General features: G+C 44.5%; 1 protein-coding gene and 1 long non-coding RNA gene across 5 annotated transcripts in view; both read left to right on the forward strand.

Moving 5' to 3' along the window:
* The window catches only part of ank2 (ankyrin 2), a 524,159-nt gene that overhangs the window by 138,935 nt on the left and 366,845 nt on the right, over positions 1 to 18,379 (forward strand). The gene's annotated exons all lie outside the window — the stretch shown is intronic.
* LOC116974620 lies at positions 1,545 to 18,333 on the forward strand. The gene is made up of 3 exons (XR_004412400.1): positions 1,545 to 1,718; positions 5,521 to 5,523; positions 18,323 to 18,333. It is a non-coding gene; the product is annotated as an uncharacterized LOC116974620 (long non-coding RNA).

An 18,379-nucleotide genomic window follows, 5' to 3' on the forward strand; every position in this document is an offset into this window, starting at 1 on the left:
TTCACTTTGGGATTTAAATTGCAATGTTGGGCCTGGACCTCAGGTGGCTGACTGTATTGTTGCTAATGAAATCCTGGATCCTACTGAGAGCTGCAAACACAGACGTCTCAGCATTCATAGCAGGAGAAGCAGTGTCATTTTAACAAGGGTTACTGAATAATTAGTTGTAATGAGCCAACCAAATTTTGCTTGCTTCATCACAGTGCCAACAAAGTAAATTTTAGCACTCTTATCATAAGCACATTTAGAAAATGTACCTACTGTACTTACCCTTTACTTTGTAATGCTTTGCCTTCAAATCTTAAGCTGACAAGATCACCATTGACAAAGCGTTTTGATGAAATCCTTGCACATTGTAAAACTATATAAATACAGATGATCAGTCTGAAGAAGGGTCTCGACCCGAAACGTCACCTATTCCTTCTCTCCATAGATGCTGCCTCACCCGCTGAGTTTCTCCAGCATTTTTGTCTACCTTAAATACAGATAGTGCTTAATATGATTAAACAAAAAATCATTCAGCATTTCTTTTATTAGTCTGTAAAATTCATGCTTGATATGGAATTGTGACATGTAACTGTTGAAGATACAAAATTCAAACCCTTATCTGTATGCCCAAACACACAAAGCATTTTATACCATTATGTTAATCTGCTTGAAGGGGAAATGGAAGGTAGGTTCCATGTCATGACATTCAATTCGCTGCCAGATATAAGTTTATTTCAAACAGTGTGGAAGTTTTGAATTTTACTTCAGAACTTCTGGGTAAGATGAGGAAAAGAATAAGTCTTATTTTGCAGATTAATCATTTTGTTTTATGGCTGCTAATTTTGGACCAACCGCACTCTGATTGGAGGAACAGGTTTCTTTTTCAGTCCAGGATTGTTTTCCAAAACCTCAGTTGTTCACACCTCGACGGAGATGCAATTTATTTCCGTATCATATCTCCATCCGCACTGCGGCCTAACATCAAGCAGCTGAGCTAGATAGGGCTCTTAAAGATAGCTGAGTCAGGGGATATGGGGAGAAGGCAGGAACGGGGTACTGATTGTGGATGATCAGTCATGATCACATTGAATGGCAGTGCTGGCTCGAAGGGCCAAATGGCCTACTCCTGCACCTATTATCTATTGTCGGCCTGTTGTTGGGGATCGACTTTGGGCACTCCAACCGTGGCAGCCTGTGGACTTTAACATTGTGGGGTTTTGATCGCCGGCTACGGGAGCTTCGATTGCCCCAACTGCAGATGGTTCGAATGCCCCGACTGCGGGTGAATAAACAGGGAAGAAGATTAGACTTTATTGTCTTACATCACAGTGAGGAATGTGGAATCCGCTGTAGTGGATGTTTATGTTAACTTTTATGTAGTTGTGTGTCTTATTGCTTTTTTTAGTATGGCTGTATGGTAAATCGAATGTCACTGTACCTTAATTGGTCCACGTCTGAAGAATGATCCCGATACAAAATTTAATTTGTCCATTGCCTTCACAGATGTTGCCTGAGCCACTGAGTTCCATCAGCAGTTTGTTTTTTTCTCGAGGCTCCAGCATTTGCAGTCTCTTGTGTCACCAATAGCAATACTTCATCTTTGGATTATGTTTTCTACTGCTATCATTGACTGCATTGATATTTGTAGAAACCAGAGTGCTGTCATACTTTGATTTGTCACAAGTATGCTTTAATGGAAAACTATAAATAATTTAACAGATAAATATACAGTACAAATGATAAGGTTACTCAAGGTACTATTTTATTAACTACACCTTAGGGTTTTCACAAACTTTCCTCTAAAAGATGACGGTGCTGCAGGGTTTTCACACCCTTTGTCACTTTGTCACTGATAATCACAAAGGCAAGAACAGTCATTTAATCAATCAGCTTTGCACTGAATCTTTGCTTGAAATGTGGTGAATGGATAGGAGGAAACCATGTGGGAATTCGGTGCTCTCCAAGGGGCTAGGTTTCTGAACCCAATGTTTTAATTTGCAAAAAGCGTCCTCACTTTGTAGCCAAAAGAGAAATATATTTTTGTGGGCTAACATTGGGTGTAGGTGTCCACGTAAATATGATAAACATAAGTCTAGAAGATTTTGCAATGTGGTCCATTTTTGTTAATTAAGGGAATCACCCCACCCCCACCAGAGCTGTACCTCTCCAATGACATCATGTAACTATATTTTGAACATTTTCATTGCAGCGTTTCAAATGTTTTGAAAGTATTTTGGAGGGAATGGAGTGATGTAGACCATGTGTAGGTCGATGGGTAGTTTAAATTTGCATCATGGTTGGCACAGATATTGTGTTCTTTGCTCTATTGCATTAAGTTCTATTTTCTCTGATAATTCTATGCACATGTGTTATGTGGTCTTCAGTCTGTGTATCTGTTCTTTCTTCATGCATGATTTTTTTTAAACTTGGTTTTCAAAACTTAGTAGTTCACTTAATGACATATAATTTAAGATGAACAGGCGTTGTTGGCATATTGGGTCAGTCCCATTGGCCTGCATTTGGCACATAGCCCACCAAACCATTCCACACCTCCTTGAAAGTGGTGACTCAAGTAATCGTGCTTGCCTTCATTGTTTGGGGCATTGAGTATATGTGTCAAGAAGTCACGTTGCAGTTTTATAGGACATTTGTTAGGCTGCCTTCGGAGTATTGTGTGCAGTTCTGTCCTCCCCCACTCCCATTACAGAAATGATGTGGAGGCTTTGGAAAGAGTGCACAATAGATTTACCCGAAGGCTGCCTGCATTGGAAGGTATGTGCTGTCGGTATAGGTTGGAATAAATTGGAAGCATCAGAGGCCAAGGGGAGATCTGATAGAAGTATATAGGAATAGGAATACTTTATTGTCACACGTGACTAGGCACAGTGAGATTCTTTGCTTGCATACACAATGTATACAAATAGCAGCTACCTACCACACTGACAAAGCCACAAAGCACGCCGGCTACCCCATTTGTCGTCGTTCCCCCACACCGGGTCCCCATTGCCCTTTGTCTCCCCCCCCTCATTGTCCATTGTTCTCCCCCCACCTCCCCACGACGAGTCCTCCATTGTTCTTCCCTTGCCCTCCCTCACAGTGGCCCTCCACGCTCTCATCGACCGACAACCATGGGTCACTGCTGCCAGGAGGCTTCACCACCACCGAGGCATCATCGTCGCCAGGCTTCACTGCTGCCGCCGTCATATAAATTTATGAGAGGCACAGATAGGTTTGACAGTTCTTGCTGCCCTATTTAAATAACAGTACAACATTAGCCATCATCTGGTCTTCCGCAACTTCACCTGTGGCTTAGAATGATGCAAATATCTAGGCAAGGGCCTCTACAATTTCCTCCCTGGCTTCCCACAAGGTTGAAAGATAGTCTTGGTCAGGCCTCAGAGATTTAAACAACTTAATTTGCTTTAAAACCACCTATAACTTTTTGGTAATTTGTATATGCCTCAATTTTTTAACTTACATGTTAATCTCCTCAGTAAATACAGATGAGAAATATTAGAGTAATAGAGTCTTACAGAGTGGAACAGGCCCTTCAGCTCAACTTGCCCACACCAGCCAATATGTCCCATCTACACTAAACCCACCTACCTTGCAATTGGCCTATATCCCTCTAAACCTTTCCTATCCATATACCTGTCTAACTGTTTCTTAAATGTTGCAATAATCCCTGCCTCAACCACCTCCTCCAACAGCTTGTTCCCTCCACCTACCACCCTTTGCGTAAAAACGTTACCCCTCAAGTTCCTATTAAATCTTTCCTACTCACCTTAAACCTATGCCCTCTGGTTCTCGATTCATCCTACTCTGGGCAAGAGCCTCTGTGTGTCTCCCCAATCTATTCCTCTTTTGATTTTGTACACCTCTATAAGATCACCCCTCATCTTCCTGCACTCCAATGAATAGAGCTCTAGCCTGCTCAACCTCCCCCTATAGCTCAGGCCCTGGCACCATCCTTGTAAATCTTCTCTACACCCTTTCCAGTTTAACAACATCTTTCTTATAACTCATTTAATATATTCATTTAATATCTCCCCCATCTCTTGTGGATTTGTACAAAGACGTCCACGCTGATTTTTATGGGGACCTATTATTTCCCTAGACACACTTTTACTCTTAATAAATCTGTAAAGCATCTCAGGATTTCCCATTATCTTGTCTGCCAGCTCCATTTCATGTCCTGATCAGGTTTAAAAGTGACATCCTTCTGTGATTTTTGACGACAATAAACTAGCCGACCTCATACTTGACCTGTCCGCAGCCTTGGACATAGTTAACTGCATAACTCCACGCACAGGTCTCTCTTTAATCAGCCTTTAGGGTGGAACTCTAGTCTATTTATGCACAATTGCTGGCATGATTTATCTTGCTGTTCCCATGTCCCCCAAGAATTTATCCTTGTCCCATCCTAATTGGATTTATATGGTAGCTCTTGTATAAGACCAAAACGTATGAGGTGTGGCGTGTATGATTGCGGCACTACCACTATCTGAGCACAACCTCTTCACTGTATCAAATATAATTTCAGTACACTGTTGATCTGACATCTCTGACTGGATGAATAGAAATTTCCTTTAACTGATCATTCAGAAAATTGTCTTCAGTACTCATCATAAATGTTATTCTCAATTTTATTCTGCATTTAATGATCTCACTATCGCACAGGGCAATAGTGAGATCATTAAATGTATTCCACTGCAGATAACCATCTGTGGCTAAGCCAGATCCTTCTCATTCTTGGTTTTTTTTATTTGGCTGTGAGGTGATCTTCCAACCACATTATAATTCTGCCATGATGACAGCCCCAAAAACTACCCAGTTATGTTTACATCAGCTGAAGTCATCATTCCTGCTTTCGTTGTTAATATACTTGACTATTCCATTTGTCTGCTTAGTTGCTCTGCATATTTTGTTCTGTTTCTAGCTTAACTACTTCCTGCCATACCTGATGCCCATTGAAGTAAAGTTTGCGGCAAGTTGTTGGATAGTTAGCAGATGGAATGAGCTTGATTGACTGTTCTTCTGCTGATACCAGAGATATTGTGGAAAGTCACAGTCCAAGTTGCTGTCATCAGCTGATAAAACAGCAGGAATAGAATTTGGAACTCAAAGGAACAGCTGAACACACGAGGGAACCGCATGAAGCAGAAACAATGAGTTTGAACACTCTGGTTTTGGAAGTAAATTGGCATTAGCTGAGACTTCAAGTTCAATTTCTGATCTGGGGTTGATTTAGCTTTCCTCAGCTGCAACCATGAACATGATCATTTCAGTTGGCTTTGGTATTCTTAGACTAAAGAGATAAAGATTTAACCAGTCCTGATTTATATCCCCTCACATTTTCACCTGTCAAATACAATGGAATAGCCTTCCAAGAGTCAATGTCAAAGCAAATCACATGTCTGCTTTCATGTCTAGGAATACAAAAACAGGGATGTTATGCTGAGGCTCTATAAGGCACTGTTCAGGCTGCATTTTGAGTATTGTGAGCAATTTTGGTCACCATATCTGAGGAAGGATGTGCTGGCTCTGGAGAGGGCCCAGAGGAAGTTTACACGAATAATCCTACGAATGAGTGGGTTAACATATGATGATCGTTTGATGGCACTGGACCTGTAGTCGCTGGAGTTTAGAAGAATGAGAAGGGATCTCATTGAAATGTTTAGAATAGTGAAAGGCTTGGATGGAATGGATGTGGAGAGGACGTTTCCACTAGTGGGAGAGTCTGGGACTAGAGGTCATAGCCTCAGAATTAAAGGAAGTTATTTTAGAAAGATGAGGAGGAATTTCTTTAGTCAGAGGGTGGTGAATCTGTGGAATTCTTTGCCACAGAAGGCTGTGGCCAAGAGTGGATATTTTAAAGAGAGAGATAGATAGATTCTTAATTAATACAGATGTCAGGGGTTATGGGGAGAAGGCAGGAAAATGGGGTTAGTAGGGAGAGATAGATCAACCATGATTGAATGGCGGAATAGACTTGATGGGCCGAATGGCCTAATTCTGCTCCTACCTCTTATGACCTTATGAATGAGAGACTGGAAGAGAGTATGTGAATGCCCTAGATGAAACATTTGGGATTTAAAAACAGAAATCAGTACGCAACACCTTATTTCATTTCATATTACATCATACTCAAGGTTCAGCAGAAACATAAGAAACATTATGAGTGACAAGGGATTATGTCATTGGCTGGTTTTATCATGTTCTGGAAATTTTATTCATGAAGCTCAATATCTTCTATATTACTAAAAGTCTGTTCTTGACCGGTTTTGGCGATCTGTGCTGCGATTTCCGAGAGAACGCCGTCACCTACAGCCGTCATTTTTGGCCACCTCGCTCAGAGCCCCCCTCCGCCGCATGTGTGCCGAGGATTTTTCCAGTCGATGAAAAATGACAGAGATATTAATGATTTTACAAAATTCCCCATTCTCTCTGCTGCCCCCGCTGGCGGCAGGGGGGATGGACTATAAAACCAGGAAGTGGTGTGCCTCAATTAGTCTGCAAGCTGGAGGAAGGCAGAGGGTCACGTTTCTCTGAGCTGTGAATAACACTGAACACATGTCCACACAACTGTGAGTAAGTACCCTTAATGTGGTTTGAAAATGAAAATATGGTTAAAGTAAAAAAGCACTGCCTGCAAATGGTTGTTTGGGGGGTTTGGGTTGAAATAAAAAGGCACTCTCTCTCCCCCCCTCTCCTCTCCCCCTCCTCTCCGCCCCTCTCCTCTCCCGCCCTCCTCTCCCCTCTCCTCTCCCCCCTCCTCTCCCCCCCCTCTCCTCTCCCCCCCCTCTCCTCTCCCCCCCCCGCCTCTCCTCCCCCCCCTCTCCTCTGCCCCCTCTCCTCTCCCCCCTCTCCTCTCCCCCCCCTCTCCTCCAATCCCCCCCTCTCGTCTCCCCCCTCTCCTCTCCCCGCCTCTCCTCTCCCCCCCTCTCCTCTCCCCCCTCTCCTCTCCCCCCTCTCCTCTCCCCCTCTCCTTCCCCCCTCTCTTTTCTCCCCCTCGCCTCTCCCCCCTCACCTCTTCCCCCCTCTCCTCTGCTCCCTCGCTCCTCTTCCCCCTCTCCTCTCCCCCCTCTCCATCCCCCCTCTCCTCTCCCCCTCTCCTCTCCCCCCCTCCTCCTCTCCCCCCCTCCTCCTCTCCCCCCTCTCCTCTCCCCCCTCTCCTCTCCCCCCCTCTCCTCCCTCTCCTCTCCCCCCCCTCTCTCCCCCCCTCTCCTCAACCCCCCCTCTCTCCTCTCTTCTCCCCCCCTCTCCTCTCCCCCCCTCTCTCTTTCTCCCCTCTTTTTCTCCCACTCCTCCCCTCCATCCCCTCCCCCACCGTCCCTCCCCTAAACCCCCCCTCCCCTCCACACCCCTACTCCCTTCCCTCCACCCTCCCTGCTCTCCCCCTCCCCTCACCTCTCCCCCTCCCCTCACCTCTCCCCCTCCCCTCACCTCTCCTCTCTCCCCCTCACTCTCACCCTCTCTCTCTCCTCCCCTCCACCCTCACCTTTCCCCTCTCACCCACCCTCCCTCTTCTCCTCCTCGCCACCCCCTCTCCCTCTTGCCCCTCTCTCTGTGTCTCTGCTCCTTCTCTCTCTGCCCTCACTCTCTACCCCCCCCCCCCCCCTCCCCAGATGTGACTGCAAGTTGGGGGCTATGCGTCAGTAGATAGGGTGGTTATGGGGTAAAAGGAGAAAATTAATAATATTAATATAATATCAAGGAGGGTAATTAGCGTGAGTGCGGGGGGGGGGGGGATAGTTAGTGTGTGTGACACTGCATGCCGCCTCCCCCCCCACAGCCGCACGTTGGGGGAACAGACCCAACGGGTCTGCACTTGGTCTAGTTCTATTATAGATGTTGGGATATTGGTGCAGTTGATCAGACTATTGGTTTTGACTGGGAACGTTACCTTCATTCCCAAAGTGCAGGTCTCAGGTGGTGGCAACCAAGTGCCAATTTTCAGAAATCACTAGGGCCAGCTATTTAAATGGACAAGATTACTCTAACACACTACTTCTTCCAACCGCTCTCCTAATTTCTCCCTCTCCCTCTCCCTCTCCCTCTCCCTCTCCCTCTCCCTCTCCCTCTCCCTCTCCCTCTCCCTCTCCCTCTCCCTCTCCCTCTCCCTCTCCTCCTCCCCCACCCCCTCTCCCCGTCCCCTCTCTCCTTCTCCCTGTCTCCTCTATTTTTCCTCTCCCTCTTGCTGCCCCCTGCACTCTCTCCCTCATTCCCTGCTCCCTATATTCTTCTTCTTGCATATGGTGTGCACAGCCTACAGTTGCAGGACAACTTGTTCTATTTGATCTTATTTGATTGTGCACGCCAGGTTGATTGCATTTGTTGAAACAGGGAGGACCAGGTGCAGGTTGCAATCTCCCACCGATTCTTTATTCCTTTTTCAAGCAGCGGTTCCTGTTGACCCCTTGGATGCTGGAGAGGTCAGTACCCCTGATGGATTGGGCAATCTACTTCATTCCTGGGCATTCAAGTTGCCAAAGCAACCGGCAATGCAACTAGTTAATATGCTCTCTACTGAAGTTCAAGAGAATATTCGTTGACATACCAAATTTCTTCAATCTTCTAAGGAAATAGTGGTGGCGATATTAAGATATGTACGCCCAGGAATTAGAAGTTTTTGACCCTCTCCACCACCGTCTCATGGATGAAGATAGGTTTATGGATCCTTAACTTTCCTCTTCCAAAGTCAACAATTAGTTTGACGATAGACACAAAAAGCTGGAGTAACTCAGCGGGCCAGCCAGTATCTCTGGAGAAAAGGAATAGGTTAGGTTTTAGGTCGAGACCCTTCTTCAGACTCGACCCGAAACAACACGTATTCCTTTTCTCCAGAGTGACCCGCTGAGTTACTCCAGCTTTTTGTGTATTTCATCGGTTTAAATCAGCATCTGCAGTTCCTTTCTACAGAACAATCAGTTCCTTGCTTTTACTGACGTTGTGAGCAAGGTTAGTGTTCTAGCACAACATGGCTATTTGGGTAAAACTTAGAAACAGGAGATTGGTAATTTTGATGGGACTGTATTATAGCACCACCCTTTCACCCTATGTCACATTTAGTAGGAATTAGAGGATCAGATGTACAGAAGATTTCAGATAGCTGTCAAAATAATAGGATAGAATCAGTGGGAGATTTTAACTTCTCTAATATTAATTGGGTCTCCTTTGTGTAAAGGGCTTGGACAAAGTGGAATTAGTTAAATATATCCAACAATGCTTCCTTTATAAATATATGGAGTACCTTTCTAGAGAGCTAGAGAGGATGCAAGACAGGACCTTCTCTGAGGGATAGTGACAGATATGAGTTTGTTTGCCGGTATGGAGACGGCTGGCAAGTGGGAGGATTTCAAACAAGACTACAGGGGAAGTATATTCCAGTTGGGGTGAATGGTAAGGCTGGCATGTTCAGGGAACCTTGGTTGATGAGAGACGTTGAGGCTCTGGTCATGATAAAGGAGTAAGATTTATTTGGGTCCAATGAACTACAGATGCTGACTTAAAAAAAGACCCAAAGTGCTGGTGTAACTCAGCAGGTCAGGCAGCATCTCTGGAGAGCACGTGGTTTATGTAGTAGTATGAAATATTTATGTATTCTGGATCAAGTGAATCCCTCTACGAGTATAAGAAGTGTAGCAGTACACTTGAGAATGGGGGGTAAGAAAAGGACATAAAATGGATTTGGCAGGTTCATGAAAATCCACAGGTATATAAGGGTGACTAGAGGAAAAATAGTTGCCCTTAAAGATCAGAATGATCATTTTTGTGTGGAGCTATGTGATAGGGCAGACATTAAATGGATAATTCTCATCTAATTTTGCTGAGGAGATGTTATAGACAATAGGTGCAAGAGTAGGCCATTTGGCCCTTCGATCCAGCACCGCCATTCAATGTGATCATGGCTGATCATCCCCAATCAGTACCCCGGTCCTGCCTTCTTCTCATATCCCCTGACTCTGCTATCTTCAAGAGCCCTATCTAGCTCTCTCTTGAAAGTATCCAGAGAACCGGCCTCCCCTGCCCTCTGAGGCAGAGAATTCCACAGACTCACAACCCTCTGTGTGAAAAAGTGTTTCCTCATTTCCGTTCTAAATAGCTTACCCCTTATTCTTAAATTCTGGCCCTGGTTCTGGACTCCCCCAACATCGGGAACATGTTGCTAGCTTAGAAATCAAGGTATATGAATTGTTATGTCTCAGATGATATAAGAATTACCAAAGAGGAGGTATTGGCAGTTTTTAAATGCATTAAGGTGGATAAATCCCCAAGTCCTGAGCAAATGGCCTCTCTCCCCACCAACATCCTCAGGACTTTTTACAGGGGCACGATGAAGTCTGTACTTACGTACTGCATTAACATGTGGTACTCCAAATGCAACTGCTCGGACAGGAAGGCTCCTCAGAGGGTAGTGAGGGGAGCAGAGAGGATCATTGGCGTCTCGCTACCCTCGGTACAAGAACTGCTCCAGAGCCGTTGCCTGAAAAAAGCACTGAGCATAGCAAAGGACAAACTGCACCCCCTCCACACACACCTGGATCTCCTGCCATCAGGCAAGAGAAACCATAGCATCAAAGCCAGAACAGCCAGACTGCTAAACAGCTTCCTGCCACAGGCTGTGAGGCTGCTAAACAGTCACTCCACCTGATTCAGCTGCTTTTTTGCACTGACAATTTAATAACAACTCTGGCACTGGCCACGTAAATCAGATGACAATAAAGGTTGATTGATTGATTGATTTGATTGAAATGCATCCTCAGACCTTGTGGGCAGCTAGGGAGGATATTGTGGAGCCTCTTGCACCATCTTTAGCCGCAGGCAAAGTTATAAAAGATGGGAGAGTGGCTAAAATTGTACTGTTGTTTAAGAAAGACGTCAAGAAACAACAGGCCAGTGAGCCTGACAGCAGCGTGGAATGGTTGTTAGAGGAGATTCTAATGGACTTGTCCCACTTAGGCGATTTTTCAGCGGATTGCCGGCGACTGTCAAGTCGCTGGCAGTCGCCTGAAAAACCGACAACTGGAACATTGACTGTCAGAGTGGAACACACGCACACACAAACACATCGCTTCCTTCACCAGCCCCTGTGAATTTTTTACACAGTGCTCCCACCACTTGCCCTGTCTAAAAAATGCCAACGGTGCAAAGCAAAGTGATACAGACACACACCGCGATGAACAGGAAGGTTGGCGCTGTAAAAAGACGGCTAAAGCACAGTGGTGGGGGAGAGGGGGGAGAAGGAGTGGAGACAACTTTTAAGAAGCCAGAGATACACGGCTGTGAAGCTCGGCAGACATTAACATTACCGGTCGGTTATCCTTGGTTCTGAAAACTTCTGCTTACCTTTTTTTTCCCAATGACCCAATGAAATTCACTGGTCTGCACCGGCTGCAACCTATGAGAACCTCCGAGAACCTCCGAGAACCTTCGAACTCCTGGCAACCCATTAGGACCTCCTGGCGACCCACCTACAGCACGAGAATTCTCGCTACTCTCCATGGTGACTTCAATTAGTTGCCGCCTCATTATGGTCGCCGCGAGGTTTTCAACATGTTGAAAAATTTGCGGCGACCATAATGAGGCCGCTACTAGTTCTCAGAATGCGGGAACTCCTCACGACCATGAAGGCGACTCCCCGGCAACTACTCGTGAACATGTAGCAACCATGTGGAGACTGCATGGTCTCCTGCAGTCGCCTAAAAAGTCGCCTAAGTGGGACAGGCCCGTAAGGGACAGGATTTATCAGCATTTAGACAGGCAGGATCTGATTAGGGATAATCAGCATGGCTTTGTGCATCGGAAATCATATATTTTTGGAGAGATCACCAAGACAATTAATCAGGTCAGGGCAGGGGTTCTGACTTTAGCAAGGCCTTTGACAAGGTTCTGCAAAGTAGGCTAGTCTGGAAGGTTAGATCACATGGAATCCAAGGTGAGCAATTTGATTGAAAATTGGTTCAGAGGAATGAGTCAAAGGGTAGTTTCTCTGATTAAAGGCCTGTGACCATTGGAGTACTGTGGAGCTCAGTACTGAGTCTGTTATTGTTTCTTATCTGCATTGACAATTTGGGTGACAATATAGTTACCATCGTTGGTGATATAATAGACAGTGACATCCAAGTTTACAACAGGATCTAAATCAGTTGGAAAGGTTGGCTGAGGAATGACAAATGGAATTTAACTCTGACAAGTGAGAGATGTTGCTTTTTGGTATGTCAAACCTGGACAGGGTTGACACGTTAAATGTTAGAGCCATAGAGTGTGTTGTAGAACCGAGTGATATGGGTGTTCAGGTGCATAGTTCCTTGAAAGTACCGAGTCACGTGGACAGTGTGATGAAGAAGATGTTTTGCACGCTTCCCCTCTTTGGGAAGGATATTGAGTACAAAGGTTGGAACATCATGATGAGGCTGTACAAGTTATTGGTGAGACCATACTTGGACTACTGCATGTAGTACTGGTCTCCCAGCTATAAGAAGGATGTCATTAAGTTAGAAAGAATGCAGAAGAGATTCACCAGGATGCTACCTGGACTTGAACTTGAGTTATAAGAGAGGCTGGATAGCCTGGACCTATTTTTCTTTGGATCATAGGAGGCTGAAGGGAGACCTTATTGAGGTGTACAAGATTATGAGTGATGTGGATAAAGTGAATGCTCACAGTATGTTTCCCAGGGCAGAGGATTCCATAACTAGAGAGCACAAGACAGGATATGGGCCAAATACAAACAGATGCGACTAACCCAGAATGCCAAATTGGTCAACATGGACAAATGTACAGAGGGGCCTGTTTCCTTGCTGGATAGCTCTATTACATTATTACTTTATGAAATGGGCCAAGGAATGCCTGATGAAGTTTAATTTAGATAAATGCTCAGTTACATTTTTGTAGGACAAATCAGGGCAGGACTTGCACAGCAACTGATAAGTCTCTGGAGATTGATATAGGCCAGAGAGACATAGAGTTGAAAGTACGTAGTTCCTTGAAAGTGGTGACAGGTAGATATTGTGGTGAACCAGGCATTTGTGCTTTCATGTTCAGTGTACTGAGTTGGTCGTCATGTTACAATTATACAAAAGTTGATAAGCTCATGTTTGGGGTACCCTGTACAGTTCTAGTTGTACTAATCTAGGAACGATATCACAAAACTGGAATAGGTGCAAAAAAAGATTTCCTAGGCTTTTATTGGACTGGCGAATTTGCATTATGAGGTGAGCAGGAGAGGCTGCGACCTTTTTCCATGGATGAGCGTATACATAAAATCATGATGGGCATAGATAAGGTGAGCAACCACTGCCTTTTCCCCAGGGTAGGGGACTCTCAAACTTGAAGGCATAGATTTAGGTGAGAAGGGAAAAAATGTAAAGGGACCTCGGGGGTAATTTTTTCACATAAACAGTGTATGGCATGAGATGCCAAAGGAAGATATAGAGGTATGTTTAGGTTTAGGTTTATTATTGTCACCTGTGCTGAAGTACAATGAAATGCTTTGTTTTGCATGCTATCCAAACAGATCAGATATAACCTACATAAATGCAATCAAATCAGACTCGTACAATAGATAGAACAAAGGGCAATATATAGAGTGCAGAATATCTTTCTCAGCATTGCAGCACATCAATTCCACAGATGGCGTAGGGATGAATCGAACAATACCCCAGCCGATGGAAGGACCGTTCAGAAGTCTGATAAATTATGGCATTTAAAGGACTTTTGGACGTACATGGAAAGGGAAGGTTTTGAGAGATATGGACCAGGTTCAGGAAAATGGGCCTAGCTCAGTTTGGAAATTTGTTTGGCACGGACAAATTGGGCTGAAATGGCCTTATGTCTCTCTGTGTTATGTGCTCACACCTAATTGTTCAATGAGTTGTGGTATTTATTTTTTAAAACTATTTTGCCATAGCCATTTTCCGATGGCTTCAGAAGCATCAGTGATAATTTGATGAAGGGATCACACTTGTCTGTGACGATCACTTGGGTAAGGTTGCCCCCTACCAGTTATGGTGCAGATTAATACTGGAGAAAATGAACACATTGTGAACAATGTGAATTAACTTGTAGTATGTCTCCACGCCAAAACATTTTATTACATCAAAATGCAACTGAGTTCAATATGGCAGAAAATGTCAAAAACACTTGAATAAAACCAAGATTTAGACTCTGTTGAATAACAAAATACTGCCTTAAATTTACAGATGCTCGAACGTTTGCATGATATGTGAATTGAACGTTTTTCGGGCACACATAACAGAATTTTTAAAATCTACTCTGGCAGAATATTGCAGCTGTCTCTTTATTTAATTGTTTATTATTTTATTCCAGCATAACAGGTTGGCCCCAGTTTGCCAGCGCCTAATTTATGTACAGCTCATACATTCGAGTGAGCTTTGGAAAGCCGGCTTGTTCTGCTGGCTGTTGAGGCCCAGCAGCTGCAGGCACGTTCTGACGGACTGGGAACTTGGTTTGTATTTCTGACTTGTGAACTGCCTGGGACACGGGCAGTTCACAGGAACGGAAGCTTTCTGCAACCTGTGGAGGCTCTGGACTGGCAAACATCACTGGGCAAGGAAAATCCGAGATATCTTGGATGTGATTGAGTGACCTCTGCTGAATGCTGTTTGTGTTAAGATTCAAGGAAATTAATTCCTGCTGCTGCAATTGCAACGATTTAGAAAGCATAATTAATCTGAAAAGGGCACAATTGAAGCTATTTCGATAAACAAAATGGAGTTGTGGTCGATGGATGGTGGGTAGTATTCAGAGTGTAGACAGGCTGTGGGCACAACCTCCATGGGGACGGTAATAAGGAATCCAACATTACAGAATTGGAGAAAGTAGTAACTTTAAGGGCCTTTCCCACTTGGGCGTCATTTGCGCGTCATTTACGCAACATCATTTACGCGTAACGACGCATGACGTGCGCGCATGGTGCGCATTATGCGCGCTTGGTGCATGGTGACGTAGGCAGTGACGCGCGGCCGTGCATGGCGCCCCAGGATTTTGGGATGTACAAAATCTTCGCGCGCCATCTGCGTGACGCGCAAATGACACCCAGGTGGGACAGGCCCTTTAGGAAAGGCAAGAATGAATGGGATTTGAACATATGGTTGAATATTTTTAATTTGAATTAAAGAGTCAAGAGTGTTTAATTGTCATATATACCATGAACAGAACAATTACATTATTTCTTGCAGCTCGTGGGCTTAACAGGCCCATTAACGCAATAATGCAACAAATAAATATACTTTACTGAAATATACTGAAGGAAAAGGAACGCCAGGAAAGTGGGAGGCTTCTAAAATTATGCTGACAAGAGCTCAGGACATGCACGTCCCTGTTAGAGTGAATGGCAAGACAGGCAAATGTAAGGAAGCCTGGATGACAAAGGAAATTGAGAGTTTGGTCAAGTGTAAGAATGGGACAGGTATAGGCAGCTGGGATCAAGTGTATCCCGAGAGGAATTGTGGAAACTATAGAACAAATTAAAAAAGGAAATCAAAAGGGCAAAATGGGGACAGGTTATAGCTCTGGCAGATAGCATAAAGGATAATCCAAAGAGATTTTATAAGAAGGAAAATGGGTAACAAGAGAGTATGTGGGACCCTTCAGGAATCAAAGCGGTCAACTCTGTGAGGAGCCATATGAGATGGGCAATGTCCTCACTAAGTATTTCTTCTCTTTTTTACCGTAGAGAAAGACAGGAGGACTAAGGAACTTGGGGCAGTTAATGAACTGACTTTAGAGCAGTCAATATTACGGACAAACAAGTGCTGAAGTTCCTGATGCATATTAAGGTAGACAAATCTCTCGGGCCAGATCAGATATATTCGAGTATACTATCGGAAACCCAAGTAAAAATTGCAGGAGATCTCGTTGAAATTTACGAGTTGTCATTAAATCCAGGAGGGGTGCCAGTAGACTGAGGGTGGCAAATGATATGCCTCTATTCAAGAAGGGCGGCAGGGAAAAGACTAGGAACTATAGGCCAGTGATCTTAACATCTGTAGTTGGAAAGTTACTGGAGAGAATTCTGAGAGATAGGATATACATGCATTTAGATGGACGAGCTGATTAGAGAGAGTCAGCATGATTTTGTACATTGGAAGTCGTGACCAGAAAAGTTGAATTCGGTAGAGCTGTTGATGTATATATGGAGTTCAGCAAAGCATTCAACAAGGTTCCAGATGGTATGTTGTTCTGGAAGGTTAGATCCCCTGAGATCCAAGGAGAGATGTAACGGAATGGATAGAAAATTGGCTTCATGGAAGGAAGCAGAGGGTAATGGTGGAAGGTTGCTTCTCGGACTGGAGGCCTGTAACTAGCCTCAGGGTTTAGTGCTGGGCCCATTACTGTTTGTCATCTAATTATTTGGATGAGTACATGCATGCGAAGATAAGCAAGTTTGCCGATGATACAAAAGTGGGTGGTATTGCAGATAGTGAAGATGGTTGTCAGAAACTACAGCAGGATCTTGATTGGTTGGCCAGGTGGGCTGTGGAGTGGTTGATGGAAATTAAACAGAGAAATGCGAGGTGTTACATTTTGAAAAGTCTAACTGGACTACACAGGATGGGCAAGACCTACACAGTGAATGGTGGGGCTGTGGGGACTGTAGGTTCCTTGAAGATGGTGGCATCATGGGATGGTCCAAAAGGCTTTTGGCACATTGGACCTCATCAGTCAGGGGTTTGAAATGTTATGTTACAGTTGTACAAGATGTTGGTGAGGCCACATTTTGAGCATTGTGTTCCCATCTGGGCACCATGTTATAGGAAAGATCTTGTAAAGTTGGAAAGGCTACAGAGATGATTTACGAGGATGTTGCCAGGACTCGAGGGCCTGAGATATAAGGAAAAAAATGAGCAGGCTGGGACTCTATTCCTATGGAGCGCAGGAGAATGAGGGGTAATATTACAGAGGTGTATAAAATCATGAGAGGAATAGATTGGGTAGACGCACAAAATCTCTTGCCCAGAGTAAGGGAAATGAGAACCAGAGAACATAGGTTTAAGGTGATTCGAGAAAGATTTAATCGGAATCTGAGAGGTAACTTGCTCACACAAAGGGCGGTGGGTGTATGGCACACGCAGCCAAATGAATAGTTGAGGCAGGGACTATCGCAACGTTTATGAAACTATTTGACGGGTACATGGATAGGACAGCTTTAGAGGGATATGGGCCAAACGCAGGCAGGTGAGACTAGTGTAGATGGGACATGTTGGTTGGTGTGGGCAAGTTGGAATGAAGGGTCTGTTTCCTCGCTGTGTGACTCTATGACTCTAATAATCAATAATGCAATAAATTCATACTCAGTAATAATCAGTAACGAGTACATAATAGTGTAAAACCAAAGTATCTATTGTAACCAATCCCAATGTCCAAGTCTGAAGAAGGGTCCCGATCCGAAATGCTACCTATCCAAGTTCTTTAATGATGCTGCCTGACCCGCTGAGTTACTCCACTACTTTGTGTCCTTCAAAATCCATCATAAACCGTTGATGAATGGTCCATGTTCAAGAGCCTGATAGTTGCTGGGAAAAAGTTGTTCTTGAACCTGGAGGTCATGGTTATTATTATTATCTGGGGATCAAGACCCAGTTTCCTGAGAAATACATAGAAACAGAAACGTAGAAAGTAGATGCAGGAGGAGGCCATTTGGCCCTTTGAGCCTGCACCGCCATTCATTGTGATGATGGCTGATCATTCACAATCAGTAACCTGTGCTTGTCTTCTCCCCATATCCCTTGATTCCGCTAGCCCATAGAGCTCTATCTAACTCCCTTTTAAATTCATCCAGTGAATTGGCCTCCACTACCTTCTATGACAGAGAATTCCACAAATTCACAACTCTCTTGGTGAAAACGTTTTTTCTCATCTCAGTTTTAAATGGCCTCCCCTTTATTCTTAAACTGTGCCCCCTGGTTCTGGAACCCCCTCCCCCCCCCCCCCCCCCCCCCAAAACATTGGGAACGTTTTTTCTGCATCTAGCTTGTCAAGTCCATTTATAATTTTATATGTTTCTATAATTACTCACTGGCACAGATTACATAATTTGGGGGGGGGGGGGGGGGGTTCTGGAGCACTAGCATAGGTGTTGTGGGTCAAGTCAAGCGCAGTGAGTGCAGGGCCAACAATCCATTTCAAGTCAAGTCAAGTCAAGCACAGGGCAGGCAGAGCCAGCCAACAATACAATCCATTTGCTTTCATTTCAGGTGAGGTCAAGCAAAGCAAAGGCAAAGCAAAAGCAAAAGCAAAAGCACAGGGCAGGCGGGGCCAGCCAACAATACAATCCATTTGCTTTTATTTCAGGTGAGCTCAAGCAAAGCAAACGCAAAGCAAAAGCAAAAGCACAGGGCCGGAGGGGCCAGCCAACAATACAATC

Source organism: Amblyraja radiata, chromosome 1 (assembly GCF_010909765.2).
Source record: "Amblyraja radiata isolate CabotCenter1 chromosome 1, sAmbRad1.1.pri, whole genome shotgun sequence".
Taxonomy (NCBI): domain Eukaryota; kingdom Metazoa; phylum Chordata; class Chondrichthyes; order Rajiformes; family Rajidae; genus Amblyraja; species Amblyraja radiata.